At 41.9% G+C, this 23,512-nt stretch overlaps 97 pseudogenes; all 97 read right to left on the reverse strand.

Moving 5' to 3' along the window:
* Window positions 1–117: 117 nt before the first annotated feature.
* On the reverse strand, window positions 118–236 carry LOC142710941 (5S ribosomal RNA; annotated as a pseudogene).
* Window positions 237–303: 67 nt separating this feature from the next.
* Window positions 304–422, reverse strand: LOC142711445 (5S ribosomal RNA; annotated as a pseudogene).
* Window positions 423–489: 67 nt separating this feature from the next.
* LOC142711391 (5S ribosomal RNA) lies at window positions 490–608 on the reverse strand (annotated as a pseudogene).
* A 67-nt stretch (window positions 609–675) lies between these two features.
* LOC142711354 (5S ribosomal RNA) lies at window positions 676–794 on the reverse strand (annotated as a pseudogene).
* A 67-nt stretch (window positions 795–861) lies between these two features.
* Window positions 862–980, reverse strand: LOC142711112 (5S ribosomal RNA; annotated as a pseudogene).
* Window positions 981–1,047: 67 nt separating this feature from the next.
* Window positions 1,048–1,166, reverse strand: LOC142711440 (5S ribosomal RNA; annotated as a pseudogene).
* A 67-nt stretch (window positions 1,167–1,233) lies between these two features.
* LOC142711006 (5S ribosomal RNA) lies at window positions 1,234–1,352 on the reverse strand (annotated as a pseudogene).
* A 67-nt stretch (window positions 1,353–1,419) lies between these two features.
* Window positions 1,420–1,538, reverse strand: LOC142711271 (5S ribosomal RNA; annotated as a pseudogene).
* A 67-nt stretch (window positions 1,539–1,605) lies between these two features.
* LOC142711410 (5S ribosomal RNA) lies at window positions 1,606–1,724 on the reverse strand (annotated as a pseudogene).
* A 67-nt stretch (window positions 1,725–1,791) lies between these two features.
* On the reverse strand, window positions 1,792–1,910 carry LOC142711124 (5S ribosomal RNA; annotated as a pseudogene).
* Window positions 1,911–2,163: 253 nt separating this feature from the next.
* On the reverse strand, window positions 2,164–2,282 carry LOC142711420 (5S ribosomal RNA; annotated as a pseudogene).
* A 67-nt stretch (window positions 2,283–2,349) lies between these two features.
* On the reverse strand, window positions 2,350–2,468 carry LOC142711296 (5S ribosomal RNA; annotated as a pseudogene).
* Window positions 2,469–2,535: 67 nt separating this feature from the next.
* LOC142711418 (5S ribosomal RNA) lies at window positions 2,536–2,654 on the reverse strand (annotated as a pseudogene).
* A 67-nt stretch (window positions 2,655–2,721) lies between these two features.
* Window positions 2,722–2,840, reverse strand: LOC142711077 (5S ribosomal RNA; annotated as a pseudogene).
* A 67-nt stretch (window positions 2,841–2,907) lies between these two features.
* On the reverse strand, window positions 2,908–3,026 carry LOC142711168 (5S ribosomal RNA; annotated as a pseudogene).
* Window positions 3,027–3,094: 68 nt separating this feature from the next.
* Window positions 3,095–3,213, reverse strand: LOC142711465 (5S ribosomal RNA; annotated as a pseudogene).
* Window positions 3,214–3,280: 67 nt separating this feature from the next.
* On the reverse strand, window positions 3,281–3,399 carry LOC142711008 (5S ribosomal RNA; annotated as a pseudogene).
* A 67-nt stretch (window positions 3,400–3,466) lies between these two features.
* Window positions 3,467–3,585, reverse strand: LOC142711273 (5S ribosomal RNA; annotated as a pseudogene).
* Window positions 3,586–3,652: 67 nt separating this feature from the next.
* LOC142711403 (5S ribosomal RNA) lies at window positions 3,653–3,771 on the reverse strand (annotated as a pseudogene).
* A 67-nt stretch (window positions 3,772–3,838) lies between these two features.
* LOC142711152 (5S ribosomal RNA) lies at window positions 3,839–3,957 on the reverse strand (annotated as a pseudogene).
* Window positions 3,958–4,212: 255 nt separating this feature from the next.
* LOC142711143 (5S ribosomal RNA) lies at window positions 4,213–4,331 on the reverse strand (annotated as a pseudogene).
* Window positions 4,332–4,398: 67 nt separating this feature from the next.
* LOC142711401 (5S ribosomal RNA) lies at window positions 4,399–4,517 on the reverse strand (annotated as a pseudogene).
* Window positions 4,518–4,584: 67 nt separating this feature from the next.
* Window positions 4,585–4,703, reverse strand: LOC142711402 (5S ribosomal RNA; annotated as a pseudogene).
* Window positions 4,704–4,770: 67 nt separating this feature from the next.
* LOC142711406 (5S ribosomal RNA) lies at window positions 4,771–4,889 on the reverse strand (annotated as a pseudogene).
* Window positions 4,890–4,956: 67 nt separating this feature from the next.
* Window positions 4,957–5,075, reverse strand: LOC142710953 (5S ribosomal RNA; annotated as a pseudogene).
* A 67-nt stretch (window positions 5,076–5,142) lies between these two features.
* On the reverse strand, window positions 5,143–5,261 carry LOC142711400 (5S ribosomal RNA; annotated as a pseudogene).
* A 67-nt stretch (window positions 5,262–5,328) lies between these two features.
* On the reverse strand, window positions 5,329–5,447 carry LOC142710917 (5S ribosomal RNA; annotated as a pseudogene).
* Window positions 5,448–5,514: 67 nt separating this feature from the next.
* LOC142711417 (5S ribosomal RNA) lies at window positions 5,515–5,633 on the reverse strand (annotated as a pseudogene).
* Window positions 5,634–5,700: 67 nt separating this feature from the next.
* On the reverse strand, window positions 5,701–5,819 carry LOC142711088 (5S ribosomal RNA; annotated as a pseudogene).
* A 67-nt stretch (window positions 5,820–5,886) lies between these two features.
* LOC142711043 (5S ribosomal RNA) lies at window positions 5,887–6,005 on the reverse strand (annotated as a pseudogene).
* A 67-nt stretch (window positions 6,006–6,072) lies between these two features.
* LOC142711457 (5S ribosomal RNA) lies at window positions 6,073–6,191 on the reverse strand (annotated as a pseudogene).
* A 67-nt stretch (window positions 6,192–6,258) lies between these two features.
* LOC142711156 (5S ribosomal RNA) lies at window positions 6,259–6,377 on the reverse strand (annotated as a pseudogene).
* Window positions 6,378–6,444: 67 nt separating this feature from the next.
* On the reverse strand, window positions 6,445–6,563 carry LOC142710919 (5S ribosomal RNA; annotated as a pseudogene).
* A 253-nt stretch (window positions 6,564–6,816) lies between these two features.
* Window positions 6,817–6,935, reverse strand: LOC142711141 (5S ribosomal RNA; annotated as a pseudogene).
* A 67-nt stretch (window positions 6,936–7,002) lies between these two features.
* LOC142711113 (5S ribosomal RNA) lies at window positions 7,003–7,121 on the reverse strand (annotated as a pseudogene).
* A 67-nt stretch (window positions 7,122–7,188) lies between these two features.
* LOC142711450 (5S ribosomal RNA) lies at window positions 7,189–7,307 on the reverse strand (annotated as a pseudogene).
* A 67-nt stretch (window positions 7,308–7,374) lies between these two features.
* LOC142711258 (5S ribosomal RNA) lies at window positions 7,375–7,493 on the reverse strand (annotated as a pseudogene).
* Window positions 7,494–7,560: 67 nt separating this feature from the next.
* Window positions 7,561–7,679, reverse strand: LOC142711467 (5S ribosomal RNA; annotated as a pseudogene).
* A 67-nt stretch (window positions 7,680–7,746) lies between these two features.
* LOC142710968 (5S ribosomal RNA) lies at window positions 7,747–7,865 on the reverse strand (annotated as a pseudogene).
* Window positions 7,866–7,932: 67 nt separating this feature from the next.
* On the reverse strand, window positions 7,933–8,051 carry LOC142711089 (5S ribosomal RNA; annotated as a pseudogene).
* A 67-nt stretch (window positions 8,052–8,118) lies between these two features.
* On the reverse strand, window positions 8,119–8,237 carry LOC142711254 (5S ribosomal RNA; annotated as a pseudogene).
* Window positions 8,238–8,304: 67 nt separating this feature from the next.
* On the reverse strand, window positions 8,305–8,423 carry LOC142711330 (5S ribosomal RNA; annotated as a pseudogene).
* A 67-nt stretch (window positions 8,424–8,490) lies between these two features.
* On the reverse strand, window positions 8,491–8,609 carry LOC142711448 (5S ribosomal RNA; annotated as a pseudogene).
* A 67-nt stretch (window positions 8,610–8,676) lies between these two features.
* On the reverse strand, window positions 8,677–8,795 carry LOC142710969 (5S ribosomal RNA; annotated as a pseudogene).
* A 439-nt stretch (window positions 8,796–9,234) lies between these two features.
* Window positions 9,235–9,353, reverse strand: LOC142711137 (5S ribosomal RNA; annotated as a pseudogene).
* A 67-nt stretch (window positions 9,354–9,420) lies between these two features.
* Window positions 9,421–9,539, reverse strand: LOC142710947 (5S ribosomal RNA; annotated as a pseudogene).
* Window positions 9,540–9,606: 67 nt separating this feature from the next.
* LOC142711414 (5S ribosomal RNA) lies at window positions 9,607–9,725 on the reverse strand (annotated as a pseudogene).
* A 439-nt stretch (window positions 9,726–10,164) lies between these two features.
* On the reverse strand, window positions 10,165–10,283 carry LOC142711368 (5S ribosomal RNA; annotated as a pseudogene).
* Window positions 10,284–10,350: 67 nt separating this feature from the next.
* On the reverse strand, window positions 10,351–10,469 carry LOC142711122 (5S ribosomal RNA; annotated as a pseudogene).
* A 67-nt stretch (window positions 10,470–10,536) lies between these two features.
* Window positions 10,537–10,655, reverse strand: LOC142711332 (5S ribosomal RNA; annotated as a pseudogene).
* Window positions 10,656–10,722: 67 nt separating this feature from the next.
* LOC142711429 (5S ribosomal RNA) lies at window positions 10,723–10,841 on the reverse strand (annotated as a pseudogene).
* Window positions 10,842–11,095: 254 nt separating this feature from the next.
* Window positions 11,096–11,213, reverse strand: LOC142710916 (5S ribosomal RNA; annotated as a pseudogene).
* Window positions 11,214–11,649: 436 nt separating this feature from the next.
* LOC142711123 (5S ribosomal RNA) lies at window positions 11,650–11,768 on the reverse strand (annotated as a pseudogene).
* Window positions 11,769–11,834: 66 nt separating this feature from the next.
* Window positions 11,835–11,953, reverse strand: LOC142711397 (5S ribosomal RNA; annotated as a pseudogene).
* Window positions 11,954–12,763: 810 nt separating this feature from the next.
* LOC142711413 (5S ribosomal RNA) lies at window positions 12,764–12,881 on the reverse strand (annotated as a pseudogene).
* A 67-nt stretch (window positions 12,882–12,948) lies between these two features.
* On the reverse strand, window positions 12,949–13,067 carry LOC142711398 (5S ribosomal RNA; annotated as a pseudogene).
* Window positions 13,068–13,689: 622 nt separating this feature from the next.
* LOC142711342 (5S ribosomal RNA) lies at window positions 13,690–13,809 on the reverse strand (annotated as a pseudogene).
* A 68-nt stretch (window positions 13,810–13,877) lies between these two features.
* On the reverse strand, window positions 13,878–13,996 carry LOC142711063 (5S ribosomal RNA; annotated as a pseudogene).
* Window positions 13,997–14,063: 67 nt separating this feature from the next.
* On the reverse strand, window positions 14,064–14,182 carry LOC142711039 (5S ribosomal RNA; annotated as a pseudogene).
* Window positions 14,183–14,249: 67 nt separating this feature from the next.
* LOC142710970 (5S ribosomal RNA) lies at window positions 14,250–14,368 on the reverse strand (annotated as a pseudogene).
* A 67-nt stretch (window positions 14,369–14,435) lies between these two features.
* LOC142711297 (5S ribosomal RNA) lies at window positions 14,436–14,554 on the reverse strand (annotated as a pseudogene).
* A 67-nt stretch (window positions 14,555–14,621) lies between these two features.
* On the reverse strand, window positions 14,622–14,740 carry LOC142711042 (5S ribosomal RNA; annotated as a pseudogene).
* Window positions 14,741–14,807: 67 nt separating this feature from the next.
* On the reverse strand, window positions 14,808–14,926 carry LOC142711050 (5S ribosomal RNA; annotated as a pseudogene).
* Window positions 14,927–14,993: 67 nt separating this feature from the next.
* On the reverse strand, window positions 14,994–15,112 carry LOC142711265 (5S ribosomal RNA; annotated as a pseudogene).
* A 67-nt stretch (window positions 15,113–15,179) lies between these two features.
* Window positions 15,180–15,298, reverse strand: LOC142711458 (5S ribosomal RNA; annotated as a pseudogene).
* Window positions 15,299–15,551: 253 nt separating this feature from the next.
* Window positions 15,552–15,670, reverse strand: LOC142711441 (5S ribosomal RNA; annotated as a pseudogene).
* A 67-nt stretch (window positions 15,671–15,737) lies between these two features.
* On the reverse strand, window positions 15,738–15,856 carry LOC142711353 (5S ribosomal RNA; annotated as a pseudogene).
* Window positions 15,857–15,923: 67 nt separating this feature from the next.
* On the reverse strand, window positions 15,924–16,042 carry LOC142711207 (5S ribosomal RNA; annotated as a pseudogene).
* Window positions 16,043–16,109: 67 nt separating this feature from the next.
* LOC142711453 (5S ribosomal RNA) lies at window positions 16,110–16,228 on the reverse strand (annotated as a pseudogene).
* Window positions 16,229–16,295: 67 nt separating this feature from the next.
* Window positions 16,296–16,414, reverse strand: LOC142710997 (5S ribosomal RNA; annotated as a pseudogene).
* A 67-nt stretch (window positions 16,415–16,481) lies between these two features.
* On the reverse strand, window positions 16,482–16,600 carry LOC142711466 (5S ribosomal RNA; annotated as a pseudogene).
* A 253-nt stretch (window positions 16,601–16,853) lies between these two features.
* LOC142711292 (5S ribosomal RNA) lies at window positions 16,854–16,972 on the reverse strand (annotated as a pseudogene).
* Window positions 16,973–17,039: 67 nt separating this feature from the next.
* Window positions 17,040–17,158, reverse strand: LOC142711426 (5S ribosomal RNA; annotated as a pseudogene).
* A 67-nt stretch (window positions 17,159–17,225) lies between these two features.
* On the reverse strand, window positions 17,226–17,344 carry LOC142711341 (5S ribosomal RNA; annotated as a pseudogene).
* Window positions 17,345–17,411: 67 nt separating this feature from the next.
* On the reverse strand, window positions 17,412–17,530 carry LOC142711209 (5S ribosomal RNA; annotated as a pseudogene).
* A 67-nt stretch (window positions 17,531–17,597) lies between these two features.
* LOC142711069 (5S ribosomal RNA) lies at window positions 17,598–17,716 on the reverse strand (annotated as a pseudogene).
* Window positions 17,717–17,783: 67 nt separating this feature from the next.
* On the reverse strand, window positions 17,784–17,902 carry LOC142711289 (5S ribosomal RNA; annotated as a pseudogene).
* A 67-nt stretch (window positions 17,903–17,969) lies between these two features.
* Window positions 17,970–18,088, reverse strand: LOC142711174 (5S ribosomal RNA; annotated as a pseudogene).
* A 67-nt stretch (window positions 18,089–18,155) lies between these two features.
* On the reverse strand, window positions 18,156–18,274 carry LOC142711114 (5S ribosomal RNA; annotated as a pseudogene).
* A 67-nt stretch (window positions 18,275–18,341) lies between these two features.
* Window positions 18,342–18,460, reverse strand: LOC142711012 (5S ribosomal RNA; annotated as a pseudogene).
* Window positions 18,461–18,527: 67 nt separating this feature from the next.
* LOC142711364 (5S ribosomal RNA) lies at window positions 18,528–18,646 on the reverse strand (annotated as a pseudogene).
* Window positions 18,647–19,271: 625 nt separating this feature from the next.
* LOC142711125 (5S ribosomal RNA) lies at window positions 19,272–19,390 on the reverse strand (annotated as a pseudogene).
* A 241-nt stretch (window positions 19,391–19,631) lies between these two features.
* Window positions 19,632–19,750, reverse strand: LOC142710931 (5S ribosomal RNA; annotated as a pseudogene).
* A 67-nt stretch (window positions 19,751–19,817) lies between these two features.
* On the reverse strand, window positions 19,818–19,936 carry LOC142711058 (5S ribosomal RNA; annotated as a pseudogene).
* Window positions 19,937–20,003: 67 nt separating this feature from the next.
* On the reverse strand, window positions 20,004–20,122 carry LOC142711210 (5S ribosomal RNA; annotated as a pseudogene).
* Window positions 20,123–20,189: 67 nt separating this feature from the next.
* LOC142711101 (5S ribosomal RNA) lies at window positions 20,190–20,308 on the reverse strand (annotated as a pseudogene).
* A 67-nt stretch (window positions 20,309–20,375) lies between these two features.
* On the reverse strand, window positions 20,376–20,494 carry LOC142711166 (5S ribosomal RNA; annotated as a pseudogene).
* Window positions 20,495–20,561: 67 nt separating this feature from the next.
* LOC142711310 (5S ribosomal RNA) lies at window positions 20,562–20,680 on the reverse strand (annotated as a pseudogene).
* Window positions 20,681–20,747: 67 nt separating this feature from the next.
* Window positions 20,748–20,866, reverse strand: LOC142711464 (5S ribosomal RNA; annotated as a pseudogene).
* Window positions 20,867–21,302: 436 nt separating this feature from the next.
* On the reverse strand, window positions 21,303–21,421 carry LOC142710998 (5S ribosomal RNA; annotated as a pseudogene).
* A 67-nt stretch (window positions 21,422–21,488) lies between these two features.
* On the reverse strand, window positions 21,489–21,607 carry LOC142711430 (5S ribosomal RNA; annotated as a pseudogene).
* Window positions 21,608–21,860: 253 nt separating this feature from the next.
* LOC142710993 (5S ribosomal RNA) lies at window positions 21,861–21,979 on the reverse strand (annotated as a pseudogene).
* Window positions 21,980–22,046: 67 nt separating this feature from the next.
* Window positions 22,047–22,165, reverse strand: LOC142711026 (5S ribosomal RNA; annotated as a pseudogene).
* A 67-nt stretch (window positions 22,166–22,232) lies between these two features.
* LOC142711155 (5S ribosomal RNA) lies at window positions 22,233–22,351 on the reverse strand (annotated as a pseudogene).
* Window positions 22,352–22,418: 67 nt separating this feature from the next.
* LOC142711059 (5S ribosomal RNA) lies at window positions 22,419–22,537 on the reverse strand (annotated as a pseudogene).
* Window positions 22,538–22,604: 67 nt separating this feature from the next.
* LOC142711304 (5S ribosomal RNA) lies at window positions 22,605–22,723 on the reverse strand (annotated as a pseudogene).
* Window positions 22,724–23,162: 439 nt separating this feature from the next.
* LOC142710920 (5S ribosomal RNA) lies at window positions 23,163–23,281 on the reverse strand (annotated as a pseudogene).
* Window positions 23,282–23,512: the final 231 nt, after the last annotated feature.

Here is a 23,512-nt window from a genome sequence, read left to right on the forward strand (position 1 = left end):
TTCTGCGATCTAACGAGAGCAGGCACATTCAGCTTAGAATGAGCATTGACTTAAAATTCTTTAATCCATAGTCCTTTTTAATCGATTGTGAAACAAAATCTAAACGACATAATAAAAAGCCAACCGCACCACGGATTCCCAGACAGTCTCCCACACTAGTACTAGCGAGGCCTTAAGCTGTGTAACTTCTGCGATCTGACGAGAGCAGGCACATTCAGCTTAGAATGGCCATTGACCTTAAAAGCCTTAATCCATAGTCCTATTTAATCTATTGTGAAACAAAATCTAAACAACATAATAAAAAGTCAACCGCACCACAGATTCCCAGACAGTCTCCCACACTGGTACTAGCGAGGACTTAAGCTATGTAACTTCTGCGTTCTGACGAGAGCAGGCACATTCAGTTTAGAATGGCCATTGACATTAAATGCTTTAATCCATAGTCCTTTTTAATCGATTGTGAAACAAAATCTAAACGACATAATAAAAAGTCAACCGCACCACGGATTCCCAGACAGTCTCCCACACTGGTACTAGCGAGGCCTTAAGCTGTGTAACTTCTGCGATCTGACGAGAGCAGGCACATTCAGCTTAGAATGGCCATTGACATTAAAAGCCGTAATCCATAGTCCTATTTAATCTATTGTGAAACAAAATCTAAACAACATAATAAAAAGTCGACCGCACCACGCATTCCCAGACAGTCTCCCACACTGGTACCAGCGAGGCCTTAAGCTGTGTAACTTCTGCGATCTGACGAGAGCAGGGACATTCAGCTTAGAATGGCCATTGACATTAAAGGCTTTAATCCATAGTCCTTTTTAATCGATTGTGAAACAAAATCTAAACGACATAATAAAAATTCAACCGCACCACGGATTCCCAGACAGTCTCCCACACTGGTACTAGCGAGGCCTTAAGCTGTGTAACTTCTGCGATCTGACGAGAGCAGGCACATTCAGCTTAGAATGGCCATTGACGTTAAATGCTTTAATCCATAGTCCTATTTAATCTATTGTGAAACAAAATCTAAACGAGATAATAAAAAGTCAACCGCACCACGGATTCCCAGACAGTCTCCCACACTGGTACTAGCGAGGCGTTAAGCTGTGTAACTTCTGCGATCTAACGAGGGCAGGCACATTCAGCTTAGAATGGCAATTGACGTTAAATGCTTTAATCCATAGTCCTTTTTAATCGATTGTGAAACAAAATCTAAACGACATAATAAAAAGTCAACCGCACCACGGATTCCCAGACAGTCTCCCACACTGGTACTAGCGAGGCCTTAAGCTGTGTAACTTCTGCGATCTGACGAGAGCAGGCACATTCAGCTTAGAATAGCCATTGACATTAAAAGCCTTAATCCATAGTCCTATTTAATCTATTGTGAAACAAAATCTAAACAACATAATAAAAAGTCAACCGCACCACGGATTCCCAGACAGTCTCCCACACTGATACTAGCGAGGCCTTAAGCTATGTAACTTCTGCGATCTGACGAGAGCAGGCACATTCAGCTTAGAATGGCCATTGACATTAAATGCTTTAATCCATAGTCCTTTTTAATCGATTGTGAAACAAAATCTAAACGACATAATAAAAAGTCAACCGCACCACGGATTCCCAGACAGTCTCCCACACTAGTACTAGCGAGGCCTTAAGCTGTGTAACTTCTGCGTTCTGACGAGAGCAGGCACATTCAGCTTAGAATGGCCATTGACGTTAAAGGCTTTAATCCATAGTCCTATTTAATCTATTGTGAAACAAAATCTAAACGACATAATAAAAAGTCAACCGCACCACGGATTCCCAGACAGTCTCCCACACTGGTACTAGCGAGGCCTTAAGCTGTGTAACTTCTGCGATCTGACGAGAGCACGCACATTCAGCTTAGAATGGCCATTGACGTTAAATGCTTTAATCCATAGTCCTATTTAATCTATTGTGAAACAAAATCTAAACGACATAATAAAAAGTCAACCACACCACAGATTCCCAGACAGTCTCCCACACTGGTACTAGCGAGGCGTTAAACTGTGCAACTTCTGCGATCTAACGAGGGCAGGCACATTCAGCTTAGAATGGCCATTGACATTAAATGCTTTAATCCATAGTCCTTTTTAATCGATTGTGAAACAAAATCTAAACGACATAATAAAAAGCCAACTGCACCACGGATTTCCAGACAGTCTCCCACACTGGTACTAGCGAGGCCTTAAGCTGTGTAACTTCTGCGACCTGACGAGAGCAGGGACATTCAGCTTAGAATGGCCATTGACATTAAATGCTTTAATCCATAGTCCTTTTTAATCGATTGTGAAACAAAATCTAAACGACATAATAAAAATTCAACCGCACCACGGATTCCCAGACAGTCTCCCACACTGGTACTAGCGAGGCCTTAAGCTGTTTAACTTCTGCGTTCTGACGAGAGCTGGCACATTAAGCTTAGAATGGCCATTGCCGTTAAATGCTTTAATCCATAGTCCTATTTAATCTATTGTGAAACAAAATCTAAACGACATAATAAAAAGGCAACCGCACCACGGATTCCCAGACAGTCTCCAACATTGGTACTAGCGAGGCCTTAAGCTGTGTAACTTCTGCGATCTGACGAGAGCAGGCACATTCAGTTTAGAATGGCCATTGACATTAAATGCTTTAATCCATAGTCCTTTTTAATCGATTGTGAAACAAGATCTAAACGACATAATAAAAAGTCAACCGCACCACGGATTCCCAGACAGTCTCCCACACTGGTACTAGCGAGGCCTTAAGCTGTGTATCTTCTGCGATCTGACGAGAGCAGGCACATTCAGCTTAGAATGGCCATTGACATTAAATGCTTTAATCCATAGTTCTTTTTAATCGATTGTGAAACAAAATCTAAACGACATAATAAAAAGTCAACCGCACCACGGATTCCCAGACAGTCTCCCACACTGGTACTAGCGAGGCCTTAAGCTGTGTAACTTCTGCGATCTGACGAGAGCATGAACATTCAGCTTAGAATGGCCATTGACATTAAAAAGCCTTAATCCATAGTCCTATTTAATCTATTGTGAAACAAAATCTAAACGAGATAATAAAAAGTCAACCGCACCACGGATTCCCATACAGTCTCCCACACTGGTACTAGCGAGGCGTTAAGCTGTGTAACTTCTGCGATCTAACGAGGGCAGGCACATTCAGCTTAGAATGGCAATTGACGTTAAATGCTTTAATCCATAGCCCTTTTTAATCGATTGTGAAACAAAATCTAAACGACATAATAAAAAGTCAACCGCACCACGGATTCCCAGACAGTCTCCCACACTGGTACTAGCGAGGCCTTAAGCTGTGTAACTTCTGCGATCTGACGAGAGCAGGCACATTCAGCTTAGAATAGCCATTGACATTAAAAGCCTTAATCCATAGTCCTATTTAATCTATTGTGAAACAAAATCTAAACAACATAATAAAAAGTCAACCGCACCACGGATTCCCAGACAGTCTCCCACACTGATACTAGCGAGGCCTTAAGCTATGTAACTTCTGCGATCTGACGAGAGCAGGCACATTCAGCTTAGAATGGCCATTGACATTAAATGCTTTAATCCATAGTCCTTTTTAATCGATTGTGAAACAAAATCTAAACGACATAATAAAAAGTCAACCGCACCACGGATTCCCAGACAGTCTCCCACACTGGTACTAGCGAGGCCTTAAGCTGTGTAACTTCTGCGATCTGACGAGAGCAGGCACATTCAGCTTAGAATGGCCATTGACATTAAATGCTTTAATCCATAGTTCTTTTTAATCGATTGTGAAACAAAATCTAAACGACATAATAAAAAGTCAACCGCACCACGGATTCCCAGACAGTCTCCCACACTGGTACTAGCGAAGCCTTAAGCTGTGTAACTTCTGCGATCTGACGAGAGCAGGCACATTCAGCTTAGAATGGCCATTAACGTTAAATGCTTTAATCCATAGTCCTATTTAATCTATTGTGAAACAAAATCTAAACGACATAATAAAAAGTCAACCGCACCACGGATTCCCAGACAGTCACCCACACTGGTACTAGCGAGGCGTTAAGCTATGTGTAATTTCTGCGATCTAACAAGAGCAGGCACATTCAGCTTAGATTGGCAATTGACATTAAATGCTTTAATCCATAATCCTTTTTAATCGATTGTGAAACAAAATCTAACCGACATAATAAAAAGTCAACCACACCACAGATTCCCAGACAGTCTCCCACACTGGTACTAGCGAGGCCTTAAGCTGTGTAACTTCTGCGATCTGACGAGAGCAGGCACATTCAGCTTAGAATGGCCATTGACATTAAAAGCCTTAATCCATAGTCCTATTTAATCTATTGTGAAACAAAATCTAAACAACATAATAAAAAGTCAACCGCACCACGCATTCCCAGACAGTCTCCAACACTGGTACCAGCGAGGCCTTAAGCTGTGTAACTTCTGCGATCTGACGAGAACAGGGACATTCAGCTTAGAATGGCCATTGACATTAAAGGCTTTAATCCATAGTCCTTTTTAATCGATTGTGAAACAAAATCTAAACGACATAATAAAAACTCAACCGCACCACAGATTCCCAGACAGTCTCCCACACTGGTACTAGCGAGGCCTTAAGCTGTGTAACTTCTGCGTTTGGACGAGAGCAGGCACATTCAGCTTAGAATGGCCATTGACGTTAAATGCTTTAATCCATAGTCATATTTAATCTATTGTGAACCAAAATCTAAACGACATAATAAAAAGTCAACCGCACCACGGATTCCCAGACAGTCTCCCACACTGGTACTAGCGAGGCGTTAAGCTGTGTAACTTCTGCGCTCTAACGAGAGCAGGCACATTCAGCTTAGAATGGCCATTGACTTTAAATGCTTTAACCCATAGTCCTTTTTAATTGATTGTGAAACAAAATCTAAACGACATAATAAAAAGTCAACCGCACCACGGATTCCCAGACAGTCTCCCACACTGGTACTAGTGAGGCCTTAAGCTGTGTAACTTCTGCGATCTGACGAGAGCAGGAACATTCAGCTTAGAATGGCCATTGACATTAAAAGCCTTAATCCATAGTCCTATTTAATCTATTGTGAAACAAAATCTAAACGACATAATAAAAAGTCAACCGCACCACGGATACCCAGACAGTCTCCCACACTGGTACTAGCGAGGCCTTAAGCTGTGTAACTTCTGCGATCTGACGAGAGCAGGCACATTCAGCGTAGAATGGCCATTGACATTAAATGCTTTAATCCATAGTCCTTTTTAATCGATTGTGAAACAAAATCTAAACGACATAATAAAAAGAAAACCGCACCACGGATTCCCAGACAGTCTCCCACACTGGTACTAGCGAGGCCTTAAGCTGTGCAACTTCTGCGATCTGACGAGAGCAGGGACATTCAGCTTAGAATGGCCATTGACATTAAATGCTTTAATCCATAGTCCTTTTTAATCGATTGTGAAACAAAATCTAAACGACATAATAAAAAGTCAACCGCACCACGGATTCCCAGACAGTCTCCCACACTGGTACTAGCGAGGCCTTAAGCTGTGTAACTTCTGCGATCTGACGAGAGCAGGCACATTCAGCTTAGAATGGCCATTGACGTTAAATGCTTTAATCCATAGTCCTATTTAATCTATTGTGAAACAAAATCTAAACGACATAATAAAAAGTCAACCGCACCACGGATTCCCAGACAGTCTCCCACACTGGTACTAGCGAGACCTTAAGCTGTGTAACTTCTGCGATCTGACGAGAGCAGGCACATTCAGCTTAGAATGGCCATTGACATTAAATGCTTTAATCCATAGTCCTTTTTAATCGATTGTGAAACAAAATCTAAACGACATAATAAAAAGGCAACCGCACCACGGATTCCCAGACAGTCTCCCACACTGGTACTAGCGAGGCCTTAAGCTGTGTAACTTCTGCGATCTGACGAGAGCAGGCACATTCAGCTTAGAATGGCCATTGACATTAAATGCTTTAATCCATAGTTCTTTTTAATCGATTGTGAAACAAAATCTAAACGACATAATAAAAAGTCAACCGCACCATGGATTCCCAGACAGTCTCCCACACTGGTACTAGCGAGGCCTTAAGCTGTGTAACTTCTGCGTTCTGACAAGAGCAGGCACATTCTGCTTAGAATGGCCATTGACGTTAAATGTTTTAATCCATAGTCCTATTTAATCTATTGTGAAACAAAATCTAAACGACATAATAAAAAGTCAACCGCACCACGGATACCCAGACAGTCTCCCACACTGGTACTAGCGAGGCCTTAAGCTGTGTAACTTCTGCGATCTGACGAGAGCAGGCACATTCAGCTTAGAATGGCCATTGACATTAAATGCTTTAATCCATAGTCCTTTTTAATCGATTGTGAAACAAAATCTAAACGACATAATAAAAAGAAAACCGCACCACGGATTCCCAGACAGTCTCCCACACTGGTACTAGCGAGGCCTTAAGCTGTGCAACTTCTGCGATCTGACGAGAGCAGGGACATTCAGCTTAGAATGGCCATTGACATTAAAGGCTTTAATCCATAGTCCTTTTTAATCGATTGTGAAACAAAATCTAAACGACATAATAAAAATTCAACCGCACCACGGTTTCCCAGACAGTCTCCCACACTGGTACTAGCGAGGGCTTAAGCTGTGTAACTTCTGCGTTCTGACCAGAGCAGGCACATTCAGCTTAGAATGGCCATTGACGTTAAATGCTTTAATCCATAGTCCTATTTAATCTATTGTGAAACAAAATCTAAACGACATAATAAAAAGTCAACCGCACCACGGATTCCCAGACAGTCTCCCACACTGGTACTAGCGAGGACTTAAGCTGTGTAACTTCTGCGATCTGACGAGAGCAGGCACATTCAGCTTAGAATGGCCATTGACATTGAATGCTTTAATCCATAGTCCTTTTTAATCGATTGTGAAACAAAATCTAAACGACATAATAAAAATTCAACCGCACCACGGATTCCCAGACAGTCTCCCACACTGGTACTAGCGAGGCCTTAAGCTGTGTAACTTCTGCGATCTGACGAGAGCAGGCACATTCAGCTTAGAATGGCCATTGACATTAAATGCTTTAATCCATAGTCCTTTTTAATCGATTGTGAAACAAAATCTAAACGACATAATAAAAAGTCAACCGCACCACGGATTCCCAGACAGTCTCCCACACTGGTACTAGCGAGGCGTTAAGCTGTGTAACTTCCGCGATCTGACGAGAGCAGGTACATTCAGCTTAGAATGGCCTTTGACATTAAATGCTTTAATCCATAGTCCTTTTTAATCGATTGTGAAACAAAATCTAAACGACATAATAAAAATTCAACCGCACCACGGATTCCCAGACAGTCTCCCACACTGGTACTAGCGAGGCCTTAAGCTGTGTAACTTCTGCGATCTGACGAGAGCAGGTACATTCAGCTTAGAATGGCCTTTGACATTAAATGCTTTAATCCATAGTCCTTTTTAATCGATTGTGAAACAAAATCTAAACGACATAATAAAAAGTCAACCGCACCACGGCTTCCCAGACAGTCTCCCACACTGGTACTAGCGAGGCCTTAAGCTGTGTAACTTCTGTGATCTGACGACAGCAGGCACATTCAGCTTAGAATGGCCATTGACATTAAAAGCCTTAATCCATAGTCCTATTTAATCTATTGTGAAAAAAAATCTAAACAACATAATAAAAAGTCAACCGCACCACGGATTCCCAGACAGTCTCCCACACTGGTACTAGCGAGGCCTTAAGCTGTGTAACTTCTGCGATCTGACGAGAGCAGGGACATTCAGCTTAGAATGGCCATTGACATTAAATGCTTTAATCCATAGTCCTTTTTAATCGATTGTGAAACAAAATCTAAACGACATAATAAAAATTCAACCGCACCACGGATTCCCAGACAGTCTCCCAAACTGGTACTAGCGAGGCCTTAAGCTGTGTAACTTCTGCGTTCTGACGAGAGCAGGCACATTCAGCTTAGAATGGCCATTGACGTTAAATGCTTTAATCCATAGTCCTTTTTAATCGATTGTGAAACAAAATCTAAACGACATAATAAAAATACAACCGCACCACGGATTCCCAGACAGTCTCCCACACTGGTACTAGCGAGGCCTTAAGCTGTGTAACTTCTGCGATCTGACGAGAGCAGGCACATTCAGCTTAGAATGGCCATTGACGTTAAATGCTTTAATCCATAGTCCTATTTAATCTATTGTGAAACAAAATCTAAACGACATAATAAAAAGTCAACCGCACCACGGATTCCCAGACAGTCTCCCACACTGGTACTAGCGAGGCGTTAAGCTGTGTAACTTCTGCGATCTAACGAGAGCAGGCACATTCAGCTTAGAATGGCCATTGACATTAAATGCTTCAATCCATAGTCCTTTTTAATCGATTGTGAAACAAAATCTAAACGACATAATAAATAGTCAACCGCACCAAGGATTCCCAGACAGTCTCCCACACTGGTACTAGCAAGGCCTTAAGCTTTGTAAGTTCTGCGATCTGACGAGAGCAGGCACATTCAGCTTAGAATGGCCATTGACATTAAAAGCCTTAATCCATAGTCCTTTTTAATCGATTGTGAAAGAAAATCTAAACGACATAATAAAAAGTCAACCGCACCACGGATTCCCAGACAGTCTCCCACACTGGTACTAGCGAGGCCTTAAGCTGTGTAACTTCTGCGATCTGACGAGAGCAGGGACATTCAGCTTAGAATGGCCATTGACATTAAATGCTTTAATCCATAGTCCTTTTTAATCGATTGTGAAACAAAATCTAAACGACATAATAAATAGTCAACCGCACCAAGGATTCCCAGACAGTCTCCCACACTGGTACTAGCGAGGCGTTAAGCTGTGTAACTTCTGCGATCTAACGAGAGCAGGCACATTCAGCTTAGAATGGCCATTGACAATAAATGCTTCAATCCATAGTCCTTTTTAATCGATTGTGAAACAAAATCTAAACGACATAATAAATAGTCAACCGCACCAAGGATTCACAGACAGTCTCCCACACTGGTACTAGCGAGGCCTTAAGCTGTGTAACTTCTGCGATCTGACGAGAGGAGGCACATTCAGCTTAGAATGGCCATTGACATTAAAAGCCTTAATCCATAGTCCTATTTAATCTATTGTGAAACAAAATCTAAACAACATAATAAAAAGGCAACCGCACCACGGATTCCCAGACAGTCTCCCACACTGGTACTAGCGAGGCCTTAAGCTGTGTAACTTCTGCGATCTGACGAGAGCAGGGACATTCAGCTTAGAATGGCCATTGACATTAAATGCTTTAATCCATAGTCCTTTTTAATCGATTGTGAAACAAAATCTAAACGACATAATAAAAATTCAACCGCACCACGGATTCCCAGACAGTCTCCCACACTGGTACTAGCGAGGCCTTAAGCTGTGTAACTTCTGCGTTCTGACGAGAGCAGGCACATTCAGCTTAGAATGGCCGTTGACGTTAAATGCTTTAATCCATAGTCCTATTTAATCTATTGTGAAACAAAATCTAAACGACATAATAAAAAGTCAACTGCACCACGGATTCCCAGACAGTCTCCTACACTGGTACCAGCGAGGCGTTAAGCTGTGTAACTTCTGCGATCTAACGAGAGCAGGCACATTCAGCTTAGAATGGCCATTGACATTAAATGCTTTAATCCATAGTCCTTTTTAATCGATTGTGAAACAAAATCTAAACGACATAATAAAAAGTCAACCGCACCACTGATTCCCAGACAGTCTCACACACTGGTACTAGCGAGGCCTTAAGCTGTGTAACTTCTGCGATCTGACGAGAGCAGGCACATTCAGCTTGGAATGGCCATTGACGTTAAATGCTTTAATCCATAGTCCTATTTAATCTATTGTGAAACAAAATCTAAACGACATAATAAAAATTCAACCGCACCACGGATTCCCAGACAGTCTCCCACACTGGTACTAGCAAGGCCTTAAGCTGTGTAACTTCTGCGATCTGACGAGAAAGGGCACATTCAGCTTAGAATGGCCATTGACATTAAATGCTTTAATCCATAGTCCTTTTTAATCGATTGTGAAACAAAATCTAAACGACATAATAAAAAGTCAACCGCACCACGGATTCCCAGACAGTCTCCCACACTGGAACTAGCGAGGCCTTAAGCTGTGTAACTTCTGCAATCTGACGAGAGCAGGCACATTCAGCTTAGAATGGCCATTGACATTAAATGCTTTAATCCATAGTCCTTTTTAATCGATTGTGAAACAAAATCTAAACGACATAATAAAAATTCAACCGCACCACGGATTCCCAGACAGTCTCCCACACTGGTACTAGCGAGGCCTTAAGCTGTGTAACTTCTGCGATCTGACGAGAGCAGGCACATCCAGCTTAGAATGGCCATTGACGTTAAATGCTTTAATCCATAGTCCTATTTAATCTATTGTGAAACAAAATCTAAACGACATAGTAAAAAGTCAACCGCACCACGGATTCCCAGACAGTCTCCCACACTGGTACTAGCGAGGCGTTAAGCTGTGTAACTTCTGCGATCTAACGAGAGCAGGCACATTCAGCTTAGAATGGCCATTGACGTTAAATGCTTTAATCCATAGTCCTTTTTAATCGATTGTGAAACAAAATCTAAACGACATAATAAAAAGTCAACCGCACCACGGATTCCCAGACAGTCTCCCACACTGGTACTAGCGAGGCCTTAAGCTGTGTAACTTCTGCGATCTGACGAGAGCAGGCACATTCAGCTTAGAATGGCCATTGACATTAAAAGCCTTAATCCATAGTCCTATTTAATCTATTGTGAAACAAAATCTAAACAACATAATAAAAAGTCAACCGCACCACGGATTCCCAGACAGTCTCACACACTGGTACTAGCGAGGCCTTAAGCTGAGTAACTTCTGCGTTCTGACGAGAGAAGGCACATTCAGCTTAGAATGGCCATTGACGTTAAATGCTTTAATCCATAGTCCTATTTAATCTATTGTGGAAACAAAATCTAAACGACATAATAAAAAGTCAACTGCACCACGGTTCCCAGACAGTCTCCCACACTGGTACCAGCGAGGCGTTAAGCTGTGTAACTTCTGCGATCTAACGAGAGCAGGCACATTCAGCTTAGAATGGCCATTGACATTAAATGCTTTAATCCATAGTCTTTTAATCGATTGTGAAACAAAATCTAAACGACATAATAAAAAGTCAACCGCACCACGGATTCCCAGACAGTCTCACACACTGGTACTAGCGAGGACTTAAGCTGTGTAACTTCTGCGTTCTGACGAGAGCAAGCACATTCAGCTTGGAATGGCCATTGACATTAAATGCTTTAATCCATAGTCCTATTTAATCTATTGTGAAACAAAATCTAAACGACATAATAAAATTTCAACCGCACCACGGATTCCCAGACAGTCTCCCACACTGGTACTAGCGAGGCCTTAAGCTGTGTAACTTCTGCGATCTGACGAGAAAGGCACAATTAGCTTAGAATGGCCATTGACATTAAATGCTTTAATCCATAGTCCTTTTTAATCGATTGTGAAACAAAATCTAAACGACATAATAAAAAGTCAACCGCACCACGGATTCCCAGACAGTCTCCCACACTGGTACAAGCGAGGCCTTAAGCTGTGTAACTTCTGCGATCTGACGAGAGCAGGGACATTCAGCTTAGAATGGCCATTGACATTAAATGCTTTAAATCCATATCCTTTTTAATCGATTGTGAAACAAAATCTAAACGACATATAAAAGTTAAGCCGCACCACGGATTCCCAGACAGTCTCCCACACTGGTACTAGCGAGGCCTTAAGCTGTGTAACTTCTGCGTTCTGACGAGAGCAGGCACATTCAGCTTAGAATGGCCATTGACGTTAAATGCTTTAATCCATAGTCCTATTTAATCTATTGTGAAACAAAATCTAAACGACATAATAAAAAGTCAACCGCACCTCGGATTCCCAGACAGTCTCCCACAATGGTACCAGCGAGGCGTTAAGCTGTGTAACGTCTGCGATCTAACGAGAGCAGGCACATTCAGCTTAGAATAGCCATTGACATTAAATGCTTTAATCCATAGTCCTTTTTAATCGATCGTGAAACAAAATCTAAACGACATAATAAAAATTCAACCGCACCACGGATTCCCAGACAGTCTCCCACACTGGTACTAGCGAGGCCTTAAGCTGTGTAACTTCTGCGATCTGACGAGAAAGGCACATTCAGCTTAGAATGGCCATTGACATTATATGCTTTAATCCATAGTCCTTTTTAATCGATTGTGAAACAAAATCTAAACGACATAATAAAAAGTCAACCGCACCACGGATTCCCAGACAGTCTCACCACACTGGTACTAGCGAGGACTTAAGCTGTGTAACTTCTGCGTTCTGACGAGAGCAAGCACATTCAGCTTGGAATGGCCATTGACATTAAATGCTTTAATCCATAGTCCTATTTAATCTATTGTGAAACAAAATCTAAACGACATAATAAAATTTTAACCGCACCACGGATTCCCAGACAGTCTCCCACACTGGTACTAGCGAGGCCTTAAGCTGTGTAACTTCTGCGATCTGACGAGAAAGGCACAATTAGCTTAGAATGGCCATTGACATTAAATGCTTTAATCCATAGTCCTTTTTAATCGATTGTGAAACAAAATCTAAACGACATAATAAAAAGTCAACCGCACCACGGATTCCCAGACAGTCTCCCACACTGGTACAAGCGAGGCCTTAAGCTGTGTAACTTCTGCGATCTGACGAGAGCAGGACATTCAGCTTAGAATGGCCATTGACATTAAATGCTTTAATCCATAATCCTTTTTAATCGATTGTGAAACAAAATCTAAACAACATAATAAAAGTTAAGCCGCACCACGGATTCCCAGACAGTCTCCCACACTGGTACTAGCGAGGCCTTAAGCTGTGTAACTTCTGCGTTCTGACGAGAGCAGGCACATTCAGCTTAGAATGGCCATTGACGTTAAATGCTTTAATCCATAGTCCTATTTAATCTATTGTGAAAACAAAATCTAAACGACATATAAAAGTCAACCGCACCACGGATTCCCAGACAGTCTCCCACAATGGTACCAGCGAGGCGTTAAGCTGTGTAACGTCTGCGATCTAACGAGAGCAGGCACATTCAGCTTAGAATAGCCATTGACATTAAATGCTTTAATCCATAGTCCTTTTTAATCGATCGTGAAACAAAATCTAAACGACATAATAAAAATTCAACCGCACCACGGATTCCCAGACAGTCTCCCACACTGGTACTAGCGAGGCCTTAAGCTGTGTAACTTCTGCGATCTGACGAGAAAGCACATTCAGCTTAGAATGGCCATTGACATTAAATGCTTTAATCCATAGTCCTTTTTAATCGATTGTGAAACAAAATCTAAACGACATAATAAAAAGTCAACCGCAGCACGGATTCCCAGACAGTCTCCCACACTGGTACTAGCGAGGCCTTAAGCTGTGTAACTTCTGCAACCTGACGAGAGCAGGCACATTCAGCTTAGAATGGCCATTGACATTAAATGCTTTAATCCATAGTCCTTTTTAATCGATTGTGAAACAAAATCTAAACGACATAATAAAAATTCAACCGCACCACGGATTCCCAGACAGTCTCCCACACTGGTACTAGCGAGGCCTTAAGCTGTGTAACTTCTGCGATCTGATGAGAGCAGGGGACATTCAGCTTAGAATGGCCATTGACTTTAAATGCTTTAATCCATAGTCCTTTTTAATCGATTGTGAAACAAAATCTAAAACGACATAATAAAAAGTCAACCGCACCACGGATTCCCAGACAGTCTCCCACACTGGTACTAGCGAGGCCTTAAGCTGTGTAACTTCTGCGATCTGACGAGAGCAGGCACATTCAGCTTAAAATGGCCATTGACATTAAATGCTTTAATCCATAGTCCTTTTTAATCGATTGTGAAAGAAAATCTAAACGACATAATAAAAAGTCAACCGCACCACGGATTCCCAGACAGTCTCCCACACTGGTACTAGCGAGGCCTTAAGCTGTGTAACCTCTGCGTTCTGACGAGAGCAGGAACATTCAGCTTAGAATGGCCATTGACGTTAAATGCTTTAATCCATAGTCCTATTTAATCTATTGTGAAACAAAATCTAAACGACATAATAAAAAGTCAACCGCACCACGGATTCCCAGACAGTCTCCCACACTGGTACTAGCGAGGCCTTAAGCTGTGTAACTTCTGCGATCTGACGAGAGCAGGGACATTCAGCTTAGAATGGCCATTGACGTCAAATGTTTTAATCCATAGTCCTTTTTAATCGATTGTGAAACAAAATCTAAACGACATAATAAAAATTCAACCACACCACAGATTCCCAGACAGTCTCCCACACTGGTACTAGCGAGGCCTTAAGCTGTGTAACTTCTGCGTTCTGACGAGAGCAGGCACATTCAGCTTAGAATGGCTATTGACGTTAAATGCTTTAATCCATAGTCCTTTTTAATCGATTGTGAAACAAAATCTAAACAACATAATAAAAAGTCAACCGCACCACGGATTCCCAGACGGTCTCCCACACTGGTACTAGCGAGGCCTTAAGCTGTGTAACTTCTGCGATCTGACGAGAGCAGGCACATTCAGCTTAGAATGGCCATTGACATTAAAAGCCTTAATCCATAGTCCTATTTAATCTATAGTGAAACAAAATCTAAACAACATAATAAAAAGCCAACCGCACCACGGATTCCCAGACAGTCTCCCACACTGGTACTAGCGAGGCCTTAAGCTATGTAACTTCTGCGTTCTGACGAGAGCAGGCACATTCAGCTTAGAATGGCCATTGACGTCAAATGTTTTAATCCATAGTCCTATTTAATCTATTGTGAAACAAAATCTAAACGACATAATAAAAAGGCAACCGCACCACGGATTCCCAGACAGTCTCCCACACTGGTACTAGCGAGGCCTTAAGCTGTGTAACTTCTGCGATCTGACGAGAGCAGGCACATTCAGATTAGAATGGCCATTGACATTAAATGTTTTAATCCATAGTCCTTTTTAATCGATTGTGAAACAAAATCTAAACGACATAATAAAAAGTCAACCGCACCACGGATTCCCAGACAGTCTCCCACACTGGTACTAGCGAGGGTTTAAGCTGTGTAACTTCTGCGATCTGACGAGAGCAGGGACATTCAGCTTAGAATGGCCATTGACATTAAATGCTTTAATCCATAGTCCTTTTTAATCGATTGTGAAACAAAATCGAAACGACATAATAAAAATTCAACCGCTCCACGGATTCCCAGACAGTCTCCCACACTGGTACTAGCGAGGCCTTAAGCTGTGCAACTTGTGCGATCTGACGAGAGCAGGCACATTCAGCTTAGAATGGCCATTGACGTTAAATGCTTTAATCCATAGTCCTATTTAATCTATTGTGAAACAAAATCTAAACGACATAATAAAAAGTCAACCGCACCACGGATTCCCAGACAGTCTCCCACACTGGTACTAGCGAGGCCTTAAGCTGTGTAACTTCTGCGATCTGACGAGAGCAGGCACATTCAGCTTAGAATGGCCATTGACATTAAAAGCCTTAATCCATAGTCCTATTTAATCTATTGTGAAACAAAATCTAAACAACATAATAAAAGGTCAACCGCACCATGGATTCCCAGACAGTCTCCCACACTGGTACCAGCGAGGCCTTAAGCTGTATAACTTCTGCGATCTGACGAGAGCAGGGACATTCAGCTTAGAATGGCCATTGACATTAAAGGCTTTAATCCATAGTCCTTTTTAATCGATTGTGAAACAAAATCTAAACGACATAATAAAAATTCAACCACACCACGGATTCCCAGACAGTCTCCCACACTGGTACTAGCGAGGCCTTAAGCTGTGTAACTTCTGCGTTCTGACGAGAGCAGGCACATTCAGCTTAGAATGGCTATTGACGTTAAACGCTTTAATCCATAGTCCTATTTAATCTATTGTGAAACAAAATCTAAACGACATAATAAAAAGTCAACCGCACCACGGATTCCCAGACAGTCTCCCACACTGGTACTAGCGAGGCCTTAAGCTGTGTAACTTCTGCGATCTGACGAGAGCAGGCACATTCAGCTTAGAATGGCCATTGACATTAAAAGCCTTAATCCATAGTCCTATTTAATCTATTGTGAAACAAAATCTAAACAACATAATAAAAAGTCAACCGCACCACGGATTCCCAGACAGTCTCCCACACTGGTACTAGCGAGGCCTTAAGCTATGTAACTTCTGCGTTCTGACGAGAGCAGGCACATTCAGCTTAGAATGGCCATTGACGTTAAATGTTTTAATCCATAGTCCTATTTAATATATTGTGAAACAAAATCTAAACGACATAATAAAAAGTCAACCGCACCACGGATTCCCAGACAGTCTCCCACACTGGTACTAGCGAGGCCTTAAGCTGTGTAACTTCTGCGATCTGACGAGAGCAGGCACATTCAGCTTAGAATGGCCATTGACATTAAATGTTTTAATCCATAGTCCTTTTTAATCGATTGTGAAACAAAATCTAAACGACATAATAAAAAGTCAACCGCACCACGGATTCCCAGACAGTCTCCCACACTGGTACTAGCTAGGGTTTAAGCTGTGTAACTTCTGCGATCTGACGAGAGCAGGGACATTCAGCTTAGAATGGCCATTGACATTAAATGCTTTAATCCATAGTCCTTTTTAATCGATTGTGAAACAAAATCGAAACGACATAATAAAAATTCAACTGCTCCACGGATTCCCAGACAGTCTCCCACACTGGTACTACCGAGGCCTTAAGCTGTGTAACTTCTGCGATCTGACGAGAGCAGGGACATTCAGCTTAGAATGGCCATTGACATTAAAGGCTTTAATCCATAGTCCTTTTTAATCGATTGTGAAACAAAATCTAAACGACATAATAAAAAGTCAACCGCACCACGGATTCCCAGACAGTCTCCCACACTGGTACTAGCGAAGCCTTAAGCTGTGTAACTTCTGCGATCTGACGAGAGGAGGCACATTCAGCTTAGAATGGCCATTGACATTAAATGCTTTAATCCATAGTCCTTTTTAATCGATTGTGAAACAAAATCTAAACGACATAATAAAAAGTCAACCACACCACGGATTCCCAGACAGTCTCCCACACTGGTACTAGCGAGGCCTTAAGCTGTGTAACTTCTGCGAGCTGATGAGAGCAGGGACATTCAGCCTAGAATGGCCATTGACATTAAAGGCTTTAATCCATAGTCCTTTTTAATCGATTGTGAAACAAAATCGAAACGACATAATAAAAATTCAACCACACCACGGATTCCCAGACAGTCTCCCACACTGGTACTAGCGAGGCCTTAAGCTGTGTAACTTCTGCGTTCTGACGAGAGCAGGCACATTCAGCTTAGAATGGCTATTGACGTTAAATGCTTTAATCCATAGTCCTATTTAATCTATTGTGAAACAAAATCTAAACGACATAATAAAAAGTCAACCGCACCACGGATTCCCAGACAGTCTCCCACACTGGTACTAGCGAGGCCTTAAGCTGTGTAACTTCTGCGATCTGACGAGAGCAGGCACATTCAGCTTGGAATGGCCATTGACATTAAATGCTTTAATCCATAGTCCTTTTTAATCGATTGTGAAACAAAATCTAAACGACATAATAAAAAGTCAACCGCACCACGGATTCCCAGACAGTCTCCCACACTGGTACTAGCGAGGCCTTAAGCTGTGTAACTTCTGCGATCTGACAAGAACAGGCACATTCAGCTTAGAATGGCTATTGACATTAAATGCTTTAATCCATAGTCCTTTTTAATCGATTGTGAAACAAAATCTAAACGACATAATAAAAAGTCAACCGCACCACGGATTCCCAGACAGTCTCCCACACTGGTACTAGCGAGACCTTAAGCTGTGTAACTTCTGCGATCTGACGAGAGCAGGGACATTCAGCTTAGAATGGCCATTGACATTAAATGCTTTAATCCATAGTCCTTTTTAATCGATTGTGAAACAAAATCTAAACGACATAATAAAAATTCAACCGCACCACGGATTCCCAGACAGTCTCCCACACTGGTACTAGCGAGGCCTTAAGCTGTGTAACTTCTGCGATCTGACGAGAGCAGGCACATTCAGCTTAGAATGGCCATTGACATTAAAAGCCTTAATCCATAGTCCTATTTAATCTATTGTGAAACAAAATCTAAACAACATAATAAAAAGTCAACCGCACCACGGATTCCCAGACAGTCTCCCACACCGGTACTAGCGAGGCCTTAAGCTATGTAACTTCTGCGTTCTGACGAGAGCAGGCACATTCAGCTTAGAATGGCCATTGACGTTAAATGTTTTAATCCATAGTCCTATTTAATCTATTGTGAAACAAAATCTAAACGACATAATAAAAAGTCAACCGCACCACGGATTCCCAGACAGTCTCCCACACTGGTACTAGCAGGGCCTTAAGCTGTGTAACTTCTGCGATCTGACGAGAGCAGGCACATTCAGCTTACAATGGCCATTGACATTAAATGCTGTAATCCATAGTCCTTTTTAATCGATTGTGAAACAAAATCTAAACGACATAATAAAAAGGCAACCGCACCACGGATTCCCAGACAGTCTCCCACACTGGTTCTAGCGAGGCCTTAAGCTGTGTAACTTCTGCGATCTGACGAGAGGAGGCACATTCAGCCTAGAATGGCCATTGCCATTAAATGCTTTAATCCATAGTCCTTTTTAATCGATTGTGAAACAAAATCTAAACGACATAATAAAAAGTCAACCGCACCACGGATTCCCAGACAGTCTCCCACACTGGTACTAGCGAGGGGTTAAGCTGTGTAACTTCTGCGATCTGACGAGAGCAGGGACATTCAGCTTAGAACGGCCATTGACATTAAATGCTTTAATCCATAGTCCTTTTTAATCGATTGTGAAACAAAATCGAAACGACATAATAAAAATTCAACCGCTCCACGGATTCCCAGACAGTCTCCCACACTGGTACTAGCGAGACCTTAAGCTGTGTAACTTCTGCGATCTGACAAGAGCAGGCACATTCAGCTTAGAATGGCCATTGACATTAAAAGCCTTAATCCATAGTCCTATTTAATCTATTGTGAAACAAAATCTAAACAACATAATAAAAAGTCAACCGCACCACGGATTCCCAGACAGTCTCCCACACTAATACTAGCGAGGCCTTAAGCTGTCTAACTTCTGCGATCTGACGAGAGCAGGGACATTCAGCTTAGAATGGCCATTGACATTAAAGGCTTTAATCCATAGTCCTTTTTAATCGATTTTGAAACAAAATCTAAACGACATAATAAAAATTCAACAGCACCACGGATTCCTAGACTGGTACTAGCGAGGCCTTAAGATGTGTAACTTCTGCGTTCGGACGAGAGCAGGCACATTCAGCTTAGAATGGCTATTGACGTTAAATGCTTTAATCCATAGTCCTATTTAATCTATTGTGAAACAAAATCTAAACGACATAATAAAAAGTCAACTGCACCACGGATTCCCAGACAGTCTCCCACACTGGTACTAGCGAGGCCTTAAGCTGTGTAACTTCTGCGATCTGACGAGAGCAGGCACATTCAGCTTAGAATGGCCATTGACATTAAATGCTTTAATCCATAGTCCTTTTTAATCGATTGTGAAACAAAATCTAAACGACATAATAAAAAGTCAACCGCACCACGGATTCCCAGACAGTCTCCCACACTGGTACTAGCGAGGCCTTAAGCTGTGTAACTTCTGCGATCTGACGAGAGCAGGGACATTCAGCCTAGAATGGCCATTGACATTAAAGGCTTTAATCCATAGTCCTTTTTAATCGATTGTGAAACAAAATCTAAACGACATAATAAAAATTCAACCACACCACGGATTCCCAGACAGTCTCCCACACTGGTACTAGCGAGGCCTTAAGCTGTGTAACTTCTGCGTTCTGACGAGAGCAGGCACATTCAGCTTAGAATGGCTATTGACGTTAAATGCTTTAATCCATAGTCCTATTTAATCTATTGTGAAACAAAATCTAAACGACATAATAAAAAGTCAACCGCACCACGGATTCCCAGACAGTCTCCCACACTGGTACTAGCGAGGCCTTAAGCTGTGTAACTTCTGCAATCTGACGAGAGCAGGCACATTCAGCTTAGAATGGCCATTGACATTAAATGCTTTAATCCATAGTCCTTTTTAATCGATTGTGAAACAAAATCTAAACGACATAATAAAAAGTCAACCACACCACGGATTCCCAGACAGTCTCCCACACTGGTACTAGCGAAGCCTTAAGCTGTGTAACTTCTGCGATCTGACGAGAGCAGGCACATTCAGCTTAGAATGGCCATTGACATTAAATGCTTTAATCCATAGTCCTTTTTAATCGATTGTGAAACAAAATCTAAACGACATAATAAAAAGTCAACCGCACCACGGATTCCCAGACAGTCTCCCACACTGGTACTAGCGAGACCTTAAGCTGTGTAACTTCTGCGATCTGACGAGAGCAGGGACATTCAGCTTAGAATTGCCATTGACATTAAATGCTTTAATCCATAGTCCTTTTTAATCGATTGTGAAACAAAATCTAAATGACATAATAAAAATTCAACCGCACCACGGATTCCCAGACAGTCTCCCACACTGGTACTAGCGAGGCCTTAAGCTGTGTAACTTCTGCGATCTGACGAGAGGAGGCACATTCAGCTTAGAATGGCCATTGACGTTAAATGCTTTAATCCATAGTCCTATTTAATCTATTGTGAAACAAAATCTAAACGACATAATAAAAAGGCAACCGCACCCCGGATTCCCAGACAGTCTGCCACACTGGTACTAGCGAGGCGTTAAGCTGTGTAACTTCTGCGATCTAACGAGAGCAGGCACATTCAGCTTCGAATGGCCATTGACATTAAATGCTTTAATCCATAGTCCTTTTTAATCGATTGTGAAACAAAATCTAAACGACATAATAAAAAGTCAACCGCACCACGGATTCCCAGACAGTCTCCCACACTGGTACTAGCGAGGCAAGTTGTGTAACTTCTGCGATCTGACGAGAGCAGGCACATGCAGCTTCGAATGGCCATTGACATTAAAAGCCTTAATCCATAGTCCTATTTAATCTATTGTGAAACAAAATCTAAACAACATAATAAAAAGTCAACCGCACCACGGATTCCCAGACAGTCTCCCACACTGGTACTAGCGAGGCCTTAAGCTATGTAACTTCTGCGTTCTGACGAGAGCAGGCACATTCAGCTTAGAATGGCCATTGACGATAAATGTTTTAATCCATAGTCCTTTTTAATCGATTGTGAAACAAAATCTAAACGACATAATAAAAAGGCAACCGCACCACGTATTCCCAGACAGTCTCCCACACTGGTACTAGCGAGGCCTTAAGCTGTGTAACTTCTGCAATCTGACGAGAGCATGCACATTCAGCTTAGAATGGCCATTGACATTAAATGCTTTAATCCATAGTCCTTTTTAATCGATTGTGAAACAAAATCGAAACGACATAATAAAAATTCAACTGCTCCACGGATTCCCAGACAGTCTCCCACACTGGTACTAGCGAGGCCTTAAGCTGTGCAACTTCTACGATCTGACGAGAGCAGGCACATTCAGCTTAGAATGGCCATTGACTTTAAAAACCTTAATCCATAGTCCTATTTAATCTATTGTGAAACAAAATCTAAACAACATAATAAAAAGTCAACCGCACCACGGATTCCCAGACAGTCTCCCACACTCGTACTAGCGAGGCCTTAAGCTGTGTAACTTCTGCGTTCGGACGAGAGCAGGCACATTCAGCTTAGAATGGCCATTGACTTTAAAGGCTTTAATCCATAGTCCTTTTTAATCGATTGTGAAACAAAATCTAAACGACATAATAAAAATTCAACCGCACCACGGATTCCCAGACAGTCTCCCACACTGGTACTAGCGAGGCCTTAAGCTGTGTAACTTCTGCGTTCGGACGAGAGCAGGCACATTCAGCTTAGAATGGCTATTGACGTTAAATGCTTTAATCCATAGTCCTATTTAATCTATTGTGAAACAAAATCTAAACGACATAATAAAAAGTCAACTGCACCACGGATTCCCAGACAGTCTCCCACACTGGTACTAGCGAGGCCTTAAGCTGTGTAACTTCTGCGATCTGACGAGAGCTGGCACATTCAGCTTAGAATGGCCATTGACATTAAATGTTTTAATCCATAGTCCTTTTTAATCGATTGTGAAACAAAATCTAAACGACATAATAAAAAGTCAACCGCACCACGGATTCCCAGACAGTCTCCCACACTGGTACTAGCGAGGCCTTAAGCTGTGTAACTTCTGCGACCTGACGAGAGCAGGCACATTCAGCTTAGAATGGCCATTGACATTAAATGCTTTAATCCATAGTCCTTTTTAATCGATTGTGAAACAAAATCTAAACGACATAATAAAAAGTCAACCACACCACGGATTCCCAGACAGTCTCCCACACTGGTACTAGCGAGGCCTTAAGCTGTGTAACTTCTGCGATCTGACGAGAGCAGGGACATTCAGTTTAGAATGGCCATTGACATTAAAGGCTTTAATCCATAGTCCTTTTTAATCGATTGTGAAACAAAATTTAAACGGCATAATAAAAATTCAACCGCACCACGGATTCCCAGACAGTCTCCCACACTGGTACTAGCGAGGCCTTAAGCTATGTAACTTCTGCGTTCTGACGAGAGGAGGCACATTCAGCTTAGAATGGCCATTGACGTTAAATGTTTTAATCCATAGTCCTATTTAATCTATTGTGAAACAAAATCTAAACGACATAATAAAAAGTCAACCGCACCACAGATTCCCAGACAGTCTCCCACACTGGTACTAGCAGGGACTTAAGCTGTGTAACTTCTGCGATCTGACGAGAGCAGGCACATTCAGCTTACAATGGCCATTGACATTAAATGCTGTAATACATAGTCCTTTTTAATCGATTGTGAAACAAAATCTAAACGACATAATAAAAAGTCAACCGCACCACGGATTCCCAGACAGTCTCCCACACTGGTACTAGCGAGGCCTTAAGCTGTGTAACTTCTGCGATCTGACGAGAGCAGGCACATTCAGCTTAGAATGGCCATTGACATTAAAAGCCTTAATCCATAGTCCTATTTAATCTATTGTGAAACAAAATCTAAACAACATAATTAAATGTCAAGCGCACCACGGATTCCCAGACAGTCTCCCACACTGGTACTAGCGAGGCCTTAAGCTATGTAACTTCTGCGTTCTGACGAGAGCAGGCACATTCTGCTTAGAATGGCCATTGACGTTAAATGTTTTAATCCATAGTCCTATTTAATCTATTGTGAAACA

The sequence above is a fragment of the Rhinoderma darwinii genome, unplaced genomic scaffold (genome assembly GCF_050947455.1).
Source record: "Rhinoderma darwinii isolate aRhiDar2 unplaced genomic scaffold, aRhiDar2.hap1 Scaffold_4280, whole genome shotgun sequence".
NCBI classification, from domain to species: Eukaryota; Metazoa; Chordata; class Amphibia; order Anura; family Rhinodermatidae; genus Rhinoderma; species Rhinoderma darwinii.